This window comes from Danio rerio, chromosome 15 (assembly GCF_052040795.2).
Source record: "Danio rerio strain M-AB ecotype USA chromosome 15, GRCz13ab, whole genome shotgun sequence".
NCBI classification, from domain to species: Eukaryota; Metazoa; Chordata; class Actinopteri; order Cypriniformes; family Danionidae; genus Danio; species Danio rerio.
The window spans coordinates 34,865,611-34,887,933 of NC_141035.1; the positions used below are offsets into that span (position 1 = coordinate 34,865,611).

At 36.2% G+C, this 22,323-nt stretch overlaps 1 protein-coding gene across 1 annotated transcript in view; it reads left to right on the forward strand.

Annotated features, from left to right (window-relative positions):
- The window catches only part of dchs1a (dachsous cadherin-related 1a), a 201,063-nt gene that overhangs the window by 34,223 nt on the left and 144,517 nt on the right, over positions 1 to 22,323 (forward strand). The window lies entirely within an intron of this gene.

Genomic DNA, 22,323 nt, shown 5'->3' on the forward strand with positions numbered 1-22,323 from the left:
TTTTTAACCAATGAAATGACTTCCGGTGAAAGCTTAATGTGACTCTTTTCAATTTCATAGGATTTCTTTTACAGCACTGATGTTGTAATGTAATTACAATACATTCAGTTAAATAGACTTAAGCATTCATTTAGTTGTTCAAGCGTAAAATGAGATGAAAGACTGTATAACCACTAGCGACATCAGGATCAGCAGGCGAGCACAGAAACTCGACTAAAAATACTCGGGTAAAATAAACTGTCATATTTTAAAACATGGTGGGGGAAATGGAATTTAATGCAGTTCTTCTTCATATTGTATATTGTATATCTATCAGGCAGTGAAGATCACCGATTTTTAAAGACTTCAGACCTTAAACGTGGTGATTTTATATTGGTAATAAAGTTCACCGGGAGCGATGAGGCTGGCTGGCTGAAAATAAATGTCTGTGTGCATATAGCCCATTAAACTCAAATGTAAATTGCATATAATGCATACCTTACAAAACGTTATTTTATTGTAAATTAAATATTATTGGAGTATGATTTGAGTTATTAGAGTTTACTAAAATAAGAATAAAAACATTTTTATATAAACCAACACATTTTATGAAAATAAATTACAACTAAACTAACATATTTTATTTAAAAAATGTAAAATAATGAAATGGATAAAAAAAGTAATCCTATTTCATATAATCTAGTTGTCAAAATACTTGTTTTTGTTTAGCTCAGTTACTAAAATCTAAAAGTCTGAAACTAACATACAATTTATTTAAAATGATATAAAAACAGTCAAATAATTTATATTAGAAAATAAATATACGTGACACAACAAACACACAACAAAATAACAACTACACTTAAATGAAAACCAAAATATCAAAATAAAAAAACAACATGATTGAGCTGTTTTGAAGATTACTAACAAATTCAGAGTTCATTTTTTTCTCTACATTTTTTAGTGCACTTAAACATTTCATATTGACAATTTTATCAAATTAAATCTATTGATATAAATGGCATTATAATTGATTAAATCAATGCAAATTACTTGGTTTGTATATTTAGCTTTTTGATACAATATTTATTTGACTATTTAATTTTTTTGTTGGTTGTTGCTATTATATATTTGATATGTATTTTTGCACATAAAATGCATACTCTATTACAAACCATAACTCTGCAGCTAGCTCTCTGCAACTTACACTGAAGCTAAGCAGGGCTGCACCTGGTCAGTACCTGAATGGGAGGCCACATTGGAAAGCAGGGTTCCTGCCACAAGTGGTGTCAGTGAGGCCAGCAGAGGGCGCTCAACCTGTGGTCTGTGTGGGTCCTAACGCCCCATTATATTGATAGGGATTTTATATTGCTCAGTGAGCGCCGAATGAGACGTTAAACCGAGGTCCTGACTCTCTGTGAATCCCTTGATGTCCTTCGAAAAAGGTATAACCTTGGCATCCTGGTGTCCAGACGTGTCCAAAAAAACGCTATATAAATGTAAGGAATTATTATTATTATTATTATTATTATTATTATTATTGTTGTTGTTGTTGTTGTTGTTGTTGTTGTTGTTGTTGTTGTTTCTGTTAACTAAATTACCAGTTGCTTTCCAATATTTGCAAGTCTTGTTCATTCAACATCTACTTGTACCAGTACTCTTCTCAGTTCTATTCAAGTTTATTTGTATAGCACTTTTAACAATAAATATTGTTTCAAAACAACTTTAAAAAAGGTGCACATTATTGCATTACGAATAAAATCAGAAAAGTTGAGGTTATTAGTTAACATAACTTTATTAGTTACTAACAACTTTAATTAACTAGAAACTAATAGCTTTTAATTCGTTATTATATATAAACATAGTTAACCTGCAGTTATATAGTATATAGGTGATGTCTATGTAGGGCTGTGTCGATAAGCGATATTATTTTGAATCGTGATAAAATTTATGTCAATAATGATAAGCTCTGGACTTTTTCTAGACCCAGCTGAAATGTGCAACAATGGGAATCTAAAAGTGTGTTGATAACAAAAATGCTATGCCATTTATGGACCCTCTAATTTTTGTGGCTTCAGTCATTGTATTGATACTCTTTTAAATCTTTAAGCATTAACAACTTATATCGAAATATATGTCATTACTGTTTAATATGGAAAACAATTATCGAGATAGCATTAGGCTAAGCCCTATGTCTACGTGTACATGCTCAATGGAGTGTGTTTGTTAACATTATTAACAACATAACTTTCAAGCTCATTGGTTACTTGCTTGCAGTCGATTGCGATCATTTCCAAGAACTAAGCCAATGCAATCCAAGAAGAAGCAGTTTTGGTGGCATAAACGTGCATCCTCTTTCTCTTTGGGCCAAACCTAAGCTGTTTTTAGCTCTCTTCCCCGTGCCTGTCTTTCTAAACTGCCCCGGCTCTGTGGTTTAGCGCAGTATTTACACAGAGCGGCCAAATTGCAGGAAACGAGATGTACTACTTAATGTGTTTGCAAATATAATACTTCCTCGAGCACTTCTTTTGAGGCCAAGCGGGCGCACTGAAGCGAATATAAACATGGACGCACATCTGGACATTTTGTGGGTGTCCAGGTCAGAGTTGCTCCACTTTTGTGTTTTTACAGCACGTAGAGCCCATCAATTCAAATCTGATGCATGTGTCCAACTTGCAGGAAAATGGAGGCGGGGGGAAATGTGTGACTTAGTGTGTGAAGGAAAGCACATTGCAGAGCAGTGACAAATTTAGGATGTGCTCACGTGGTAAGACAATGGCAAAAAAAAGAAGGAGAGGAAAGACTTACGGACTCTTTGGTGGTTTGGTAGTGGAGATTTTTGAGGAGTTACTTGAGATGAGTTGATGAAATATCATGAAGGCTTGCTTGGTTTTGTGGTTTCTTGCTGTGTTTTGTTGTAGTGACCGTCAGGCTTTGGATTTTAGTCAAGGTACATGTCATATTGAGTTCGACATAAATGAGGCCATAAAGGGGACATGTGTTTTACTGTCTTTTGAATATCACAAACATCAATATTTTTACATATTTAACTGGATAAATAGCCCAAAAATGAAAATTACCTGATCATTTATTCTTTCTAGTGTGGTTTTCTTTCTTCTGTTGAACATGACAGAAGATGTTTTGAAGATATTTTTGATTGCTGGAACCATCAACTTCTGTAAATGTGACAAACATTACTATAGAACTCAATGAGTGGCAACTACCAACATTTTTCTAAATATCTCCTTTCATGTTTTTCACGAAATTTTCCCTTTTTTCAGTATTTAGCATTTTTTCCCTCCCTGTTGAATGCTAATCAAATCTTTTTCCTATAAACGGCCAAAAAGTTGACTTGATTGAGGGCTGTTGGCCGAATATACCAAACTGAATATATTAAATTTCATAGTTTATGTTGTAATATTTAAAAATAACTAGAAGTGGATGCTTTAGCTCATATTAACTAAATGCAGTATCATTTTTAACATTTTATGTTAATATTTTATTACAGAAAAAAACATAAACAATCTCATTTATAACATAATGAAGATCAATGCTGGAAAGCATATTTGTTAAACAGTAGTTCATTAAAATTGTATAAAATTTTAGCATTTAAAAACAGACGAGTCTTCGCTGAGGCCCAGCTACCAGCCTCTGCCGCTGAGACTTCAGCTCTGCACAGGACATTAGCCAGCGGAGAAATTAAAATAGTCATGCCCAACTGAGTCTGCTTTCTCTCAAGGTTTTTTCTCTTCACTTTTGCCAATTGGTGAAGTTTTTTTTCCCTCTCCGCTGTTGCCTCTAGCTTGCATGGTTTGGGATCTGTAGAGCTGCGCATCGATGGATTTGCTCTCCAGTGTCGAGACCCTCAATAGTGATTATTAAACCACAATGAACTGAGCTGAACTGAACTTAAACACTAAAAAACTGGGCTACACTGTTCCAGTTTACTATAACCTTTTATCTGAAGCTGCTTTGACACAATCATTGTAAAAGCTCTATACAAATAAAAGTGAATTGAATTGAATTGAGAAAGGATTAATCTTTTTTTCTAGCATTTATTTAATTTGTGAATATAAAATAACTTGAGAATATAGAATTTGATAGAATTAATTGTTTTTACATTTTTTGTAGTTAACTCTTCTCATTTCATTCCTGAATGAGTCTGCTGCAGTTGATCAGGATTTCAGAAGAAATCAGTTATGTTTTGTGAGCCTACTGTAGTGATGGATGAGAGACAGAGAGCCAGTAAAGAGAGAAGGGAAAATACAAGCATCATCTCCAGAGAGTCAGTGGTGTCTGAGCAGTTGAAGCAAAGCCTCAGTTCTGCAGCTGAAATTGGCTGTGAATGGTTGCCTACTGGTTCTTCTTCCTCTGTCCAGTGCCTGTCTGCCATCTCTTTATTTACCTTTCTTTCACTTACAAACTTTCACTACTTACTGGAGAAATTCTTTTTTCCAGCATAAGGATCCAGAATGCATTAAAGGATAGTTTGGCCCAAATAACAAATATTTAACCACCATTTACTCTCCTTTAAGTAGTTTTAAAAAGTTTATTGGTTTCTTTTAGATCTTGAACAAAAAAGAAGATATTTAAAAAAAATGTTGATGTCCATAGAAAGAAGCAAGCACTTTGAAAATCATTGGCTAGCAGTTTCCAACATTTTTGATGAAATATTATTTTCTGTTAAAAGAAACTCATAAAGCTTAGGGTGAAGTAAATGATAATAGAATAATTTTTTGGGGGGTAAATTATCCCTGTAATCCACTTCTACCAACAGAAAAAATAAATAAATAATGCAAAAACCGACATTAGTGATCAGGTAAATCATGGTTGTAGTTAAAGTAGCTGTAGTCAAATATTCAGTAGTAAATTATGACTTACTTTTTTTGTTGCTTTAAAATATAACAATTATTTGGGTCTTAGAATGTTAAAATAGTAAAAATATTTTCAAGTCATCTTTTAAAATGTAGTTTATGGCAGACGAGTAAAAATAAAAGAAATTGTTACATATATTTGTGGAACAACGTGGCCTTTTTTCCAGCTGTTTTACCAAAATAATACACAAAAAAAATCTCAGAATAATCTGTTTTATTTTTTACTCAGAGGCGGAAATGGTCTTCCTAACATTTCAGGCACATCTTGTCACAAGGCGCACTATAATTTCATGGAAGTGCCCTCTCGTAATTCATCTTGTCTTTTTATATATATTCCGGCCTAAACATCATAACCGCTGAGCAAATTGTCTCCATATTCAGAGCGTCGCTTCTTTAAAGAATGCATCCCGTATGTCTGCCAGCAACCTCAGGCCCCTGATTAAACTCTGCCAGTTGCAATAAGGAGAATGCAATAATGCTACCAAGCAGGCGGCGCTCGGGTACTGAACCCAGATTGTTCTGTTTCTCATTCTGAATATGATTACTTAGTGTTCAGTGAGATGAGTAATTGTTAGTGTAAAGGTGAGAGGATATAATTTTGTTTGACTTTGCTTCATTTATGGGTTTAGGTGGATGTTGAATAACAAACACTGAGGTAAAAAATGTTTGAAAGTGTGCTGCTTACTCAGAAGAGGCACATCTGTAAATCTGGGCTGCTGTGAAAGAGTTTTATAGGGTAGATGCACAAACAGCAAACCACACAAGATGTCTTGTATCAGAAAAAAGAGACATGTCTGTATTTTACATTTGCTTTTCTTATTTACTTTGTGTGTTTGAGAGTGCACTCATAGATCACACAGCTTTTTGATTATGTTAATAAAAATGTCTATCTGCTGCTCCAGAAAGCAAATAGCTAGGGTTAAATGATGTTTCTAAAGCATAGCAAAAGTGCATCCATGAAGAACACATATAATTGTGCTGCAAATCAAATATGCCTCTATACAGTTTCGCAGTAAATCAGATGCGCTTTCATAAAAATCATATATAAATCATCATTAGAGGATCTCTTGAGGGCCTCTTTGAAAGTGATTTGTATAATCAAGAGGTGTTGAGGTATAAGAGGCATCATCATCGCTGCCCTAGATTCCTCAATAGATTGACTCAAATGCACCAGAGGGACTCAATGCACTGCCATGAGGAATCCAGGAGAGAATTGGATTTATGGTTAGCCGGGATCCTCCTCAGATACTCCATAAGCTTGCGCAATGAACTAGCGCAGAGCTCCAGACTAACATTTGAGACTATTGGCACTGGTGTTCAACAGATGGTGGCACCAACACTTGATTTGGTAGCACTGCACATGCAATATTAATAATATTGCAAGTTTTAGAAATGCACATTGACAGTAGCTTGAGTTGAGAGCAGCAGGGGGGTTGAGTTGGAATCCAGATGTAAATGTATTCACAGAATCATCTGTAAAAACCGTAACAGACTCCATCTCTCGAGCATTTGTAGATGATTATGCTACCATATAAATCTTACAGCATTCGTTGGAAATACATGCTTGAGTCTACAATTTTGTAAAACTGCAATAACGTACATCAACATTCATTTGACTGAAGTGTCTAGGTAAAATGAACTCTATAGGTTTTTTCATATTCGCACAAATGTAGACAGCGCCTTCTAAAATAGGCAGCAAAACAATCTCAAACTGTGATGTTAGAGGTCCTGTCAATAACTCCAAGACACTTTGTCTCACAAAGAGCTGCTAAATAGTCCATGTGGCACACAGTTCAATAAGTACAGTATAGCACTGTTTTTATGTAGGGCCACACGATATTGGAAAAATGTCATCGAGATTGCGATATTTTGTTTTGCTGTTATATATGTTGCGATTTGAATAGCTCTATGGAAAGATTTCAATAATTTAGTTTGACTGGGATGATCTGCATGAAATATAATAAGTTACAATTATATATAAGTACGACAGAGCAAAAAAAAGAGTGAAATTAAAGCTGCAAGCCGCGATGAAAAGGAACCTCGCATCAAGGCTCCCTGCCGCCTGGTGGCTTTAGGATGACAGAAACAATAATAATTTAGGCTGATAAAAATAAAAAAAAAACTTGAGAAAATCACTGATTTATGCCAAACTTCCTTCTGTCAGCAGGTGGTGCTATGGCTGTAACTCAATATTGGCAAGTAGATGTCTTCAGGAGAGGAATTTTATCAAATCTGTGAATTTTCAGGCTGAGTTATAAGTACTTCCTTCTCCATGGCGAAACACTGAATTTTGTCAGTCCGCCACGGACACGCCCTTCGACAAGAACTCTAGATCTTTACAATTGAACATCACAAAGGCCTTTGGACCAAAGTGATGGAACATGGATAAAATCTAATTTGTAACAGATCTAGTTTGTTACTGTGTTAAACATGTAATTTTCTGTTGCCAGCTAATGACGCTATGACTGTAATTGAACATAACATGTAGACATGCAGGGCCGGAGCAAGCTGAACTGCCGCTCTAGGCAGAGGACGATTATGCCGCCCTCAACCCCAATGTGAAAACGAAAGTGACTGGTTATGAAAATAAAGTGAGGTGTCGCGGACCTCTATTCAGCTGCCCTATGCGTGGAAATAACTGAGGACGCGCGGGTGTCGCGGACCTCTAATCTGCCGCCCTACGCGCGGATTTAACTGAGGATGCGCGGGTGCTGATGAAGGTGTCGCTGACGCCACCCTCTCTATTCTGTCGCCTATGCGCGAATATATCTGAGGACGCGGGTGGTAAGGGGGGTGTTGCGGACGCCGCCCTCTCTATACTGCCGCCCTAGGCAGCCGCCTAGGTCGCCTCTGTGGACACGCCGGCCCTGTAGACATGTTATAACAACTTCCTGTTTCAGCAGAAAACTTGGCCCGCTTCTTGATATAAGGATCATGCCCAACATATGTGGTTAAATACAGACTTTTCTCTGTCTCCCATTCAGTTTTTTTTTACTTCATGCCCTCTAAATTTTGTAAACAACCTATAGCCATTTGTGTCCTGAGTTCGAGTCCCTGTTTGTGGTCCTTTCTCAATCTTCCATCGCAGTCTTATTAAGGGAGGAAATGCTAAAGACAAGTGAATAAAAAAGAAGTTGGACTAGTTGGATACATTTAGCAAAATGCAACCATTTTCTCACAGCCTGGAGGCATTTATCTAGGAGCTTAACTATCGTAGCCGCAAAGGTTTTTCTCTCCTGAAAGCGATGATCTGAATGCCCTTCCTCACAGCTCATAAATACAAGGGGGAATTAAACCTGTAAAGGAAGGATCTTCAGTGCTTCTCACAGATTGAACGGAAAACCGGTGACCTTCCGTTCCTGATCTTTTTACTAGGTGTTTGAGTAACTGTTTTCCTCGATCAGGGCAGTGCAGTCAGCCTCGAAGGACTTCATGGTACATTGCCCAGAAACTTGGTCTTCAATGACAGCACCTTCATCTTCCTCAAAGCCTCCTCCGCTGCATTAAAGGGAGCTGGAGGCGGCGGTTGGGAGCGCAGAGGGCTTGTCAATGATGCTGTAAAACAGGCGCAGTGTTGCTGAGAGGGTTGCAGGGGTTGGATGTGCTGTATGTTTCCAGCTCTGCCTCGAGTCAGAGTCCATCGGGGCGTCATGATGGAGTGCTGGAAAGTAGATGAACGATGCTTCTTAAATATTTATACCTGTGATCAAACAGAGGTAGTGGTGAAACGGTGTGTTATTTTGATTACTGATATCTTAGGGAGCTTTCATACTCGCTTTTTTGGTGTGCACATGGGTTTGTTTTGACAAAATTTGGTGTGTTTGGATAATGTGAACACTGTTCTGTAAGACAGTGTTCTGTTTAAAAAAGTGTGGTCTGGCATATGGTTCATGCAAACTCTGGTATGGTCTGCTTTAGATTGAAATTCGATCATACTAAATTATGGAAGTCAGACTAAATGAAATGAATAAATGAAAAGATGAAATTGTGTTTTTCTTAGATTAATTAGTTGTTTTTCTGAAAACTCTGACATTCTGTAAACAGGGACAATTTTTATTTTTTTCAAGCTTTGTATTAAATTCATGGAACATAGATGCATGTACGTTTGTGTTAGGAAACAGAACTAAACAGCACACTTTTTAAAATCCTAAGTATAAAATGAGGTGAGCTAGCATCCATTCATTTATTTTACATAGTCATCAATGGTGCTGTAAGAATAGGGTAAACAGTATCAGGGAGAAAAATCAAATACCACGGCCATGTTGGGGGATGCAGGATCAATTAAAAACAATCAAAAAATCAAGTAAGGACGAATTAATTATTACAATTAAACAATTATTTGTTTAAAAAATAACAAATATCAGCTTAAATATTGTGTTACCAATCTTGAATTCAATTGAATTGATGTTTATTTATATAGCGCTTTTACAATGTAGATTGTGTTAAAGCAGCTTAACATAGAAGTTCTAGTAAATTGAAACTGTCACTCCAGTTTTCAGTAAGCATGGGTTGGTATAAGATTCTGACGGTATGATAACCTTGAAAAAAATATCACGGTTTCACAATTTCGCAGTATTGTGATTACTGCTCTAAAATATATTCTTTTTAAATGTTTGGGTAAAAAGCAAAATTTTTTCCCTTTGAACACAGTATATTTTATTCTGAGAAACATTTAAAATATTTTTGAACAGTCAACATGTCAGGCTAAATAAATCTAATTAATTATTGACTTCTGCAGTCCTCATTTATTTAAAAAACATTTTTTTTTACAATTTAAAACTGCATATTTGGATATCTTTTCTGCTGGAGATACTGTTGTCCAAAAAAGTAAAAAAAAAAAAAGTAGACAAAAAATCTTACTCAAAGAACGGTATTGCAGAAAATTTTGATGGTTTTGATGGTTTTAAAACCTTGACTTTCCAAACCGAAATATACCTTGAAAAAGGTTACCGCCCCATGCCTAGTTTTCAGTGTTAAAGCTTAGTTTAGTTCAGTTTAATTGAACTAACTAATTTTCACTGCTGCTGAAAGTCCAAACACTGAAGAGCAAATCCATCCTTTTTGCACTGAAAAGCAAAAACCTTGAGAGAAACCAGACTCACACTTCCTGTGCGGATCTGCAGTCTAGGCACTGGAGGCTGGAAAACACTGGACGTCCATCGTGGTGATCTGGCTGTCTCTATTCAAAGAAATCTATGTGTCAACTGTTGTGTATAATCTAAGCCCCATTCAGATGAATTTCTCATTAATTTTTACCATTGAGAAAAGCGTATTTGAGCTTAAAGACTCATTTTGACTAATTTCATTGGTTAATGTTGAATGTGATTTTTTAAAACAGTTTCACATAATGTACCAAAACAAACAAACAAGTGAGGTACATTTAGCACAATCAAAGCAAAATCGTGACTTAACAACAGAATAAATTCAGTCATTACTGTAAAAGTAGTAGTAGTACACTATTAAGTTTTTAGGTAATCCAAAAAGGGTTGCCAGGCAGTTTGAAATTGCTGATGACTGATGAGATTTGGGCTCCAGGGAACATATCCTCTCCAGTTGTATGACATGAAACAATTCACCCAACCGTGCTTAAAAAAATGGGGAGTCTGAGGATTTGCAATTTAATAGAATTGCTTTTTTTGCAAGAATCATGTGCATCAATAGAGGTGGTTGTTGGAAACTTGAAAGTGTTTAATGAATGTGAATTCTAAAATATAATTGAAGAGTGTATCCAGGATGCTTACCAGTTTCTTCTTCTTTTTTAGTTTTTTGAGCTTGTTTTCTGATTTGAGCATGTTTTAGCTGTCTTACTCTGGTTTTCCAACTTGTTTTCCTGTTTAAAAGAGCCCCAAGAAAACATCTTTAAACTACATAATGGACCTCCTGGAATAGGCTACAGGAGACAAGGCATTTTCTGAAAGGAAGTCCAAATAATATTCTTGCAGAATGCAAATAAATTTGCACTGAGAATTGCTCAGTGGTTAACACTGTTGCCTAACAGCAAGAAGGTTGCTGGTTCGAGTCTCAGCTGGGTCAGTTGGCATTTCTGTGTGGAGTTTGCATGTTCTCCCCGTGTTGGCGTGGGTTTCCTCTGGGTGCTCCGGTTTCTCCCACAGTCCAAAGACATGCGGTACAGGTGAACTGAATAAACTAAATTGGCCATAGTGTATGTGTGTAAATGTGAGAGTGAATGGGTGTTTCCCAGTAATAAGTTGGACAAGTTGATGGTGCATTCCAATATGTCAACCCCTGATGAATAAAGGGACCAAGCAGAAGTAAAATGAATGAATGAAAGATGCAAATAGTATTGGCGAGTGGCCTAGGGGTTAACAAATCAACATATAGCATGCTCATGGTGACCCGAGTTTGTTTCCAAGGTTTTTTCCTGTCTGTAAATCTCTACAGTACTATCATAATAAAAGTGAAAAAACTCTAAAAATAAAAAGTAATTATACACAAAAAAGGCAAAGAGATTTGAAATTTGAAATCAAACGTAATTAAATATTTTCTCAAAACTTTTCCATGTTGTGAAATTTCTTAAGTTGTGTTTCCTTGGGGGCACGGCATTTGGAGACCACTGGTTTAATATTTTCCATCAGGGGCACCACTTGAATCAAAAGTCTGAAATGTTCTGCTCCCTGTCATCTTCTGAAAGCAACTAAGCTTTGATCTTCCGAGCATCCCTGCGCTGTTTCAACCTCGACCTTACTTTTTCATCCAAATATATTTTCCTCATCAGGCAGCCGGGAGGTATCCCACACAGACACACACACATGCTTTATGCATAGCTAATGCACTTTGTAGAGGGCACAGATTTCAGAACAGCTCATATTATCAAACGTCTATAATCCAAAATATTAATGCTGTCAGAATACTTTTGTATGGCTGGAAATGCGCATCTGCCGGGTTCTGATGCAATAACAATTCTCCTTTCTGTTTGAAGTCTGGTTCAAGTGTAAACCTGACTTCTTTATCAAAGCCTTTCTTTTCTGTTTGAGAAGTGCTCTGACATTTGTAGACAACATCCTCAATGTTTTTTAAGTTAAGACTCAAACATGATTGTCTTGTTTCCTGCCTTGTTTACTTTTTGGGGTGCTTTTTTTTTTAGCTCTTCAGTCTAAAGAAAAGCCGTTAATGTATCATCAAAATTTAATAACATACTCTGTATCTCAAACAACTTATTTGTAATGTCACCTTAGCTTAAAAGGAATACATAGTGGAGTAAAGTGGAATACATTTCTAACATTTTTTCCAGTCATTTGCACAGTCATGCTGCCCTCATGTGCTATCGAAATGATGGTAAGTGCATGTTTCCTAGTGGGAAATTGGCCTTGAATGGCTTCACAAGTCGTATTAATGGCCGGAAAACTCTGAGGTAATTTTGATACCTGGGTTTCCGAGTTTGTGTGGGCCATAAACTTTAAACATGGCCGGAGGAGTTAACTATTTTTGTAGTGACTGTTAAATTGGATTAGTTATTTACACACCATTTATTTTACTTACTCTTGCTGTTACAGTCACATGTATGTACTGTATAGTGTTAATATAACTTCATAATTGTTAACAATGTCTCGATAATGAGGTGAAGCTATGCAAAAGTGATAGTAAATGTTATGTTTGCTAGTCAATTATATGCTTAATTTTTCTGTCTTTCTTTTGTGAAGATATTGGTTGAATGTCTCATACATTCAGACTTTAATACAGTTTCCCTGAGAAATATAAAAGAAAAACCTGATGTTCTCATGTCCTGCTTATATCTAACAGCAAAGCGCTTGTACACAACAAACTCATAATTACTAATAATTACAACCGAATGTGAAGGCAGTGTTAATCCTTCTTTAACAAGCTTAAGCTGCCTTGCTAGTTTTAATAGTCTCTTAGCCAGTCATGGTGGTCTATTGACTGGTTTTAGAGACATTTTAGGATTATTAAATGTCTTTACTTATTTTGAACAAGACATTTCATAGTAACTAAATATTTAAAGGGTTAGTTCGACTAAAAATCAAAATTCTTTTATAAATTACTCACACTCATGTTTTTTTAAACCTCTGAGACCTTCGTTTGTCTACAGATTGATAAATTTACAGATCTGAGAGCTCCCTTATTCTCCATAGACAGCAAAGGTCAACAAAAATATCTACTTTATTCAACAGTTTCTTCACATCTGTGTCAGTATAGGGCATGTGTTCACACGTGTTCATGTCGCATTCTGTCACACTGCTGGTGTGCACCTGTGCTTGATTTAAACATAGAAAGTCACACAAGGGCATCCAGTGTATACATCACTGCACATTGCTCATGAACATGTAAAATATACTGACACTGAGAAAAAGCTACTGTTGAATAAAGTCGTTTTTTTTTATGATCGCACAAAAGTATTCTCATAATTTTTCATAATATTCTGATTGAACCACTTTAGACACATGGTCTGTTTTAAGGATATTTGTTTTTGTATTTACAGAGGGGAAATAAGTATTCAACACGTCATGTTTTTTCCTGGGAATAATATTTCTAAAGCAGCTGTTGACATGGAATATTTTTTTTTGAGTCCTGATCGGGAGGTAACGTCTGATTCTGATCGAGTCTGAAACAGCAAGATCGGGCCTGATTTATGATCACTTGATAGGATCTGGACATCACTAATTTTGATTATTCTAGTAATGTAGATGTTCGACTGAAGCAGCTAATGTTAATTTACACTGATGAAGGATAGAGGGTTGCTGAAGAACTACTAAGAGTTTTCAGATGCTGTCTTGGCTTTCACTGCCTTTCTACAGCTCCCTTTCTTCATGTGTTCAATATGTTTTTCCTGCGTAATTTCATTTTATCATGAATAACTAAATTTGAACTAATCACATTTGTTTTCTTTGCATATAAGGATTTGTTATATAGATTGCGTATATAGATTTGATATATGGTTGTTACCAACATCTGGGGAAAATTTCAAGTCAACAGTACCTTTAGAAATATGGTATCTGAGAAAAATATTGACGTGTTCAATACTTATTTTTCCCACTTTATCTGAACTTTGAATCAGTTGGGATTGTTGTTGTCTATGGAGGATGAGGGAGCTCTTGGATTTCATCTAAAATATTTTAATTTATGCTGATTAACAGTATTTTTAGGGGCTTGGAACAACATGGGTGAGTAATTAATTAATAATAAAAAAATATATTTTTGGGTGAAAATATCAATTTAAAATGCAGATCTGTGACTTATGTAATAAGGCCTACTTATGTACTTATGAATTACACTGAACACAACACAATGCATTGCAGTGCACTGGGGCTTGAAGGTTTCGTTTAAGGGACCAGTTTTCTATTTTATAAGTCAGCATGGCATAAATCACTGCTTGTGTCACTGGCTATCAACTCTAACACTCCTAACTATCATCTACGCTTAGTCAAATGTGAGTATTTATGACCTCTTTTTCTGGCTTTCTCTTTCTTTCCCAGCTTGCTGAGTTCAGTATCCTGCAGGATCCATTACAGCGGCATTTATTTCTCATTTATTCCTTATCCAAGTAGCATCCAAAAAGTCCATGCATGCTTCCTTTCATTATCGAGAAGGAAAATATGAACCTTGGATGGCAATTCAAATGTCCGGATCATTGCGAACAACATTTAAAAAGGCTTGCTAATTTGCACGCACATAAACATTCAAGCCTATTTTTTTTTAAACAAGTTTCGATTTTATTCCATTCTTAATTAAAGCTCTGTCAACACGTCATCTCAAGAAACCACACTTACAACATCTAGAGGAAAAATGACCATTGGCTGATGCCGAAAAGGTTTATGATTGAGTGAGAGGTGCTGCTGTGGGTTGTTTGAACCTGAGCCTAATGACGTGGGTTAAAAAGAGAAGCTCATGAGTGTTTTCGCTGGTGTCTCGCAGTGGATTTTAACACAAGTAAGGGCTTTAAATAGCACCATTAATCTGGTTTGCCATCGATGAAATGGCTTGAATCAATTCATCATTCGCACAGGCACACAAGCACACACCCGTCTCTGGCACCGGTAGTTTGCGGAGTGGCTGCTGAAGGCAAAGAGAACAAAGAGAAAAATGGATCGGGACAAGTCCGGAAAATATGAGCGAACAGAACAAAGAGCGGGAAGGAGAGTGATGGCCATGTGGTGACGAATTCTCTGAAAAGACCAGAGCAATATTGATTGATGGAGGGCCAGATAGAAAGGTGGAGGTGTTTTTAAACAACTCATTGTGATGAGCAATAGTCACCTCAGGAAATGGGCTTCAGTATTGATTGCCAAGAGAAAGACTACAGGCAGTTTTTGTTTTTTTCTTCCAACTTTTTTTTTTATGGCAGTACTGCCATCACACTGCTACCACTGCTTTGGTCTCATGGAGGCATTTAGTTTTTATTTAATGTCTTTTTAGCCTTCTAATGTGTTTTTCTTTATGTTGATGTTTAGGTGAAAAAAATAAGCAAAAAATCATGCAGCGTTGCATTATATTGATAAGCAGTGAATGTAAAGACATTTTTAATGTTTCATAAACTTTATTCTGCTCCCCCAATGATGCACAAGGTTTACTTAAGTGTATTGTTTGTTAGTTTAACATGTATATTGTGAAATTTGCCATGTATATTTGAAGAGTTCAGATGCAAAAACCTAAAAGTGCTGTCTGAAATTTCCATCGAAAATTATAATTTTTCTCAGCCTCCTTTGTTTTTGTTAAGATATTTTACTTCAAAGATTAGTAAAGGAATTTATTTTTTGCTAAAAAATATGATGTTATTGAACATACACACAGGAGCCTGATAAAAATGCTGATTTCAGAGGAAATTTTCAGACGGCATGTGGAGGTTTTTGCATCTGAACTCTTCATTTTTTAATGAAGCAACAAACACATGTAAACTGCAGAATATATGCGTTTAAGGCACATTTATGCATCATGTCATATCACATAGCTCTTATGGTGCGTTTCCACTACAAAATCAAATCTATGCTCAGTGCTTCTGGCAACGCTACAAAGCCACTGCTCTAGGGTGTGTCAGATTTATAGATGAGCATGCCTATTTTAATCAGGCAGAAGACAGTGCCATTATACGTTTATCACACGTGCAAGAAATGATTAATGCATAAACAAAGGTATACATGGTTCAAAAAGTTTGTCTAAACCGAAACTGTGCACTGTAAAACCCAAAAAGTTAAGGTAACTCAACATTTGAGGAAACCGATTGCAACAAATAATTTAAGTTTAAAAACTAATGCCTATGAGTACAGTGAACTTAATCCATTTGAGTAAATGAAGCAATAAAACCCAATAAATGAAGAGAACTCAAACCAACTGAGTACTGTAAAACCCAATAAGTAAAGTCAACTCAAACTGTTTGAGGAAACCGATTGCTGCTAACCATTTGAGTTAAAAAAAAAAAAAACTGGACGACTGTAGGGTGAAGAAATTATTTTAATCTGACAGTGCCTTGCGATGCCATTCCTGCAATTATGCTTCTCTATGGCCACTATCACCTCCAAACTCTTTATTGGTTAAGAAACCAGACCATCACTCAGTGAAGAGTTCATCATTGTGTCTAATTCAATGCACTCATCAAAGGCTGCTCAGCTATTACTGGATTATGTCTCCAAGTGAGTGAGTTTATTCTACAGAAAATCAATGATCTGTTTAAGAGCACATGCACTTGTCGGGTGTTAAGGGTTTAGCCTGCTGTGTGTTTATCCAGTGTGTGTGATGTATGCCTGGCCGACAGTGGCCAGCATGAAGATACGGGTCATCGAAAGCCAAACTCAAAGGACACACCGGCAGACTCATCCCCCTCCCCCCTCCTCTTTTTCTTCCTCATCGGCTTCTTTTTCTTTGTTTCTGCTTTGTGTACATTTGAGGCGACTTCCTTGTCTTGGCGGATCTGCCTCTCCCGGGGTCTTGATAAGGGATCTGGGTGGTCTGATGAGGTGCCAGCGTGATTAGATTAAATTTATTATCCGCTTTCCACCAGACATGGGGGAAGAAATGAGGCGCTATCGGAGCAGACGACACTTTTGGAAGAGACTAATCTCACATATAAATAATGTAGTCTCCATTGCGTCCGCATACACGGATGGCTGAAGGCTTGTTGATGGATCAAAGACTTTTTGATCAAATCTATTAATTTATTCATAATATGATTAAAAACATTCATCATTTTTATTAAAAATGCTGTTAATGCATGCAGTGATTGGAGTACACTTTGATAATGAGTGTGCATGATTTTAAGAAAAGTTTTAAATGTAAATATATTTCAAATAAGTCATGCTCTTTTATAATCTAAAATGCACTACAGCTTTTTGGTCAAAGCGACTAGTATAATCAATTAAATAAATTCACATTGAACATGCAAAACATGCACAATGTTTGCACATATTTGTTGGCAAACCGAGCTCTCTGCTATTCACATGGTCGCCCACTAAAGCTAACTGCGCCCGGTTAGGACCTGGATGGCAGACCACTTAAGAAAGCTAGATTGCTGCTATACTGGTGTTAGTGAGACCAGCAGGGGGCGATCAACCTGTGGTCTGTTGGGTCCTACCGCCCCAGTATATTGATAAGCTCTATACTGCTCAGTAATTGCTGACTTTTGGATGAGACGTTAGACTGAGGTCCTGACTCTCTGTGGTTGTCAAAAATCCCAGGATGTCCTTCAAATAAGAGTAGGGGTTTATCTCTGGGATCCTGGCCAAAATTTGCCCACTGGTCATCCCTTTATCATAACTGACTTCATCACCTAGTCTCCTTTCTACCAATCAGCTGGTGTGTGGCATTCGGTTTGGCATAATATGGCTGCCGTCGTGTCATCCAGGCGGATGCTGCACACTGGTGGTGGATGAGGAGCTTCCCCCTAATAATGTGCTTTGAGTGTTTAGAAAAGCGCTATATAAATGTAAAAATTATTATTATAATAATAATAATAATAATAATAATAATTATTATTATTATTATTATTATTATATTTGTGTTGGTGCTAAATGCATTTGAGGCATATTAAATTAATTATTATGAGTATTTAAATAAACATTTATAATTATAACATTTATATTGAAATCAGTATAGTTTCTGTTTGTTTTATACTTGGAATTAAAAAAAGATATGACTCAATGTTTTTTTTGTTTTTTTAAATGTTTTTTTCTCGAAAGTATTTTTATTAAATAGTACATATAAAATGTTAAATGCAATTAAATATTTTATTTTGTTAATATAAAAAGTAAATGCATTAATATTTTAAAATAAACTTATATAAAAAATAAGAATAAGGATGTGCACACTCACATTCCTGTTCAAGATGAACAAAGATGTACATGACCACATAATGTTTTTAAAGGAACTAAAATTGCAACTTTTTGGTACAAATTATCCAAAACCAAACCAAAACCATATTTTTCCGTGTCCACTTCATGGATTTTTATGTTCCAGTAATTTCATGCTTCTTGATAGAAACCACAGCAAATACTAGCACTGGTTTTAATGTTGAGATGTAAGAAGTCTTTGTTTTCCAGCATAGCATTAGCTTGCATTGAGTTTTGCTCTTTACTTGTAAGAAGCTTGGTTGAAAATCTGCAGGATTTGGCTTTGGGTCCACAAGTGAACATTGTCAAAAGATTGTCCAAAATACACAAACGGGGAGAACTTTTGGCATGAATATCACTCGACTAAAGTGTCAATCAACCATCTAGAGCTGTCGGCCATTAGAAACACCTCACAATCCATCCTTTAATTAATTTTCAGATTTTCTCCCTGGAGGGACGCCGGTTAAGCGTAGGTGATTTGATTATATGTCACCTTTTGTTTGTCAAGGACTTGAATACGAGCCCAAAACCCCGATGAATTTCCCCCAGTAGAGTTGAGCTCCCTTGTCCAATGCAGACAGAAAAGTCTCCAAAACAATCCATTAAACATCTACTCATGGATTTGCTTTCTTTTTACTTTTAGAAGTACTGCAGAGATCCTCAAACAGACCATCTGTTTAATTTGCTCAGAGAAAGTGTTAATGATTGTAATCAGAGATGTTCTTAAATATTTACAGCACTTAATAGCTAATAAATTACAATCTACCTTTGATACAGACAAACTGTTGCCATGTAGAAGATTAGTTCTTGTGTTTCCTGGCATGGTCTACTAGTGCAATACGGACTGTTGAGTAATTCACAATGGATAAGCACACTTTTAAAAAAATCTGAGAGATATGCTAATTTTGCAAAATGTGTCAAAAATGTTATATAAAAGTCATCATTATACCAAAATACCTCTATTACATAATACACATTATTATTATTATTATTATTATTATTACTACATGTACTAATATAAAGTATATATTGGAAATCGTAATTATATGCAAAATGTAATTATATGTTATATTCATGCAATATTTGTTCAGTCGATTCCCTTTCAGCTGTAACCCAGTACTGGGAAACATCCATACACATTCATTCACACACATACACTACGGCCAATTTAGTTTACCCAATTCACCTATAGCGCATGTCTTTGGACTGTGGGGGAAACCGGAGTACCCAGAGGAAATCCATGCCAACATGGGGGGAACATACAAACTCTAAACAGAAATGCCAACAAAGCCAGCCGGGACTCAAACCAGCGACCTTCTTGCTGTGAGGCGACAGTGCTAACCACTGAGGACCTTGTGGCCCCAGCATGCAATATTCATGTCATAATTATAGATTTCTTTTCTTCTTCAAGTTTAACTAAATTGTTATTTTTTTAATTGTAGTGAGGACCTTTAAGTTTCAGTGTAAACTAAAAAGCTATTTCTGCTGTGTGATAGACTTTTTATTATCCACATAAATTGATATTGTTATATTAATATTGTATTATTTATTGCCCGGCCCTATTTAAGCCCAGCGTTTACCTACTATAGGTGCCATTTACACTAATGTATCTTTGTTTTAGAACATGTGTATTGTTGCAACCCAGGTTCATTATTGATAACTTACCCCTGTTTAAATTTCTGGAGAGCGTCGAATATGTCCCAGGACCTACGTTTTTTTTTTTTTTTTCAATTTTTGTTCAGTGAACCCACCAGAGGCCACTGTGTACGCTTTTTCAAATATCAAATTTCTCTCGCGAGTATCATTCGCACCTGCTTTTCTCACGTAAATAGCCCAGAGGCCGCTGTCGACTGAATAACCAAACTACCAATAAACCACCACACCCCCTTCCCTAAACTCAAACGATAGTGTTTTCAAAAGCACAGATTGACCCGATCACCCGCTTCCCTAAACCCAGTCGATAGTATTTTCAAAAGTGATCCAGAAGGCTTTTACCATGTTTTCCAATCTTGCCATGTTCTCTCCCTGTTATCTACTGATTATTTAGTTTTTTGCCTTTTTTATTTTTGTTTTACCTGCTTTCTGGAACCATTCCTTGCCGCAATTGAACCCCGTCATCGTGGTCAACTCAACTCTGCGTCTGAAGTTTGCCGACACACACGACGAGCCACTGAGCAAACTGTTACAGTGGAAAAGCCACCTACACGAAGGTAATTGGTCAGCTGGTACTGCTAAAATAAACAGAAGTCATTGGCGGCATCATACTGCCCCTTAGTGGTTCGTTTTAAAGACCAAATGCAGTTATACATAGCTCTAGCTACATAATTTGCGCTCTCCAGAAATGTATGCAGGTACTTTTTTACAATGAGCCTTTGTTGGTATTTTTTCTGCTACACCTGGCATCCACACTACTCTTGCACCTTTGACCCATGAAACAAAGCATTTTAAAAACAATAAAGACCCTGGTTTTATTTGGAAATGCTGCGTTTCCTGTTTTAAGAAATAATGTCAAAATGTAGTGAGTTCTACAGTAAAACAAGCTAAGTAATAAACCAATGATTTAAATCCATTCTTATTTCAAAGCGAAAGCTAGTTTATTTTGCTTGTTTTAAGTAAAAACTTATTTAATTTTGGCTTATTATTCCTGGAAACAAGACCATATTTTTACTTTATTAGAAAAAGCTTGGTTTAACAATTTTTAGATATTTGTACTGAAAACAAGACAAAGCTCGAAGTAAAAAAGGTATTTTTTGCAGTGCTGAAACAAAATAAAAATGCCAGTCTAAACTAGGAGTATTTTCTTTTTAAAATGATGTTTTAAAACAGAAACACACTCTCTCTTAAGTTTACCTTCCTGTATTTCCTGTATTGAAAAACCCCAAAACAGTTTGTGATCTAACAAGAAAAACAGTCTTGTCACGATTTAGACCCTTTGCGACACTTTCCACTATGCATGTGCTCCCTGTTGAGTTCATTAGCCTCAGAGGCTTTAGTACTGAGACTAGTACTGTTTTAATGATCACTTCAGACTCCACTTTCTCTCTCTGTGCTTTGATATGACTTTGTGGTTCTGGTAGCAGCCGCTTTCTCCTGCTAAGCGGCCTTCGTTTTTCCATATCGCAGACCATTGCTAACTCAAATAATGAAGCTCATTAAAGTCAACTGGAAGCTTAGACTCTGTAACGCTGGAGACAGTAAGGTTCTGTCTGCTCTTTGAGCAAAGCTTGGGTGGTGTGGTGACAGTGTTAGTGATGTTACGTCAGAGAATCATTAATGGAAAGAATTAGGTTTTCACTGTAGTAAGTATTATGCTATTAGTGACCGCATTTCAGCTTCAAAGATAGTAAGAACTGCACATGTTAGCACTTCAGTGATTTATTTTGAAGATAAAAATGGGCTCTTCAGGCATTAAAACAATAAAAGTGCAATATGGCATTAAGTAGATTTTCCCCTAGCATTTTTACCATGATGTATAGAAGATAGTCATTCAGTGTGGAATTGTTTATATACATAAATACATTGGCAGGTATATTAAGAACACAAATTATTTGATGACATACTGTAACAAAAGCGCATGTCAAAATAAGTACCACATGATTATAATATTATTGCTTTTTTTGCCTATTTATTTATTTTTTTGTTAAATTTTGTTCTAATGTGTGCATATGAATACATATAAAATACACTCACTGGCCACTTTATTAGGTACACCTGTCCAACTGCTAGTTAACACAAATATCTAATCAGCCATCCAGATGGCAGCTACAGTACTCACTGCATTTAGGCATGTAGACATGGTCAAGTTGATCTGATGCAGTTCAAACTAAGCATCAGTATGTGCAAGAAAGGCAATTTAAGTGACTTTGAATGTGGCATCTACTGGGATTTTCATGAACAACCATCTCTACGGTTTACAGAGAATGGTCCAAAAAAGAGAAAATATCCAGAGAACGGCAGTTCTGTGGGTGAAAATGCCTTGTTGATGAAACTTTGGGCCCATTAGTACTTATTGAGCATTGTGTCAACCGATCTGAGTATTGTTTGCTGACCATGTCCATCCCTTTATGACCACAGTGTACCCATCTTCTGATTGCTTCTTCCAGCAGGATAACACACCATATCTTAAAGCGTGAATCATCTCATACTGGTTTGTTAAACATGACAATGAGTTCACT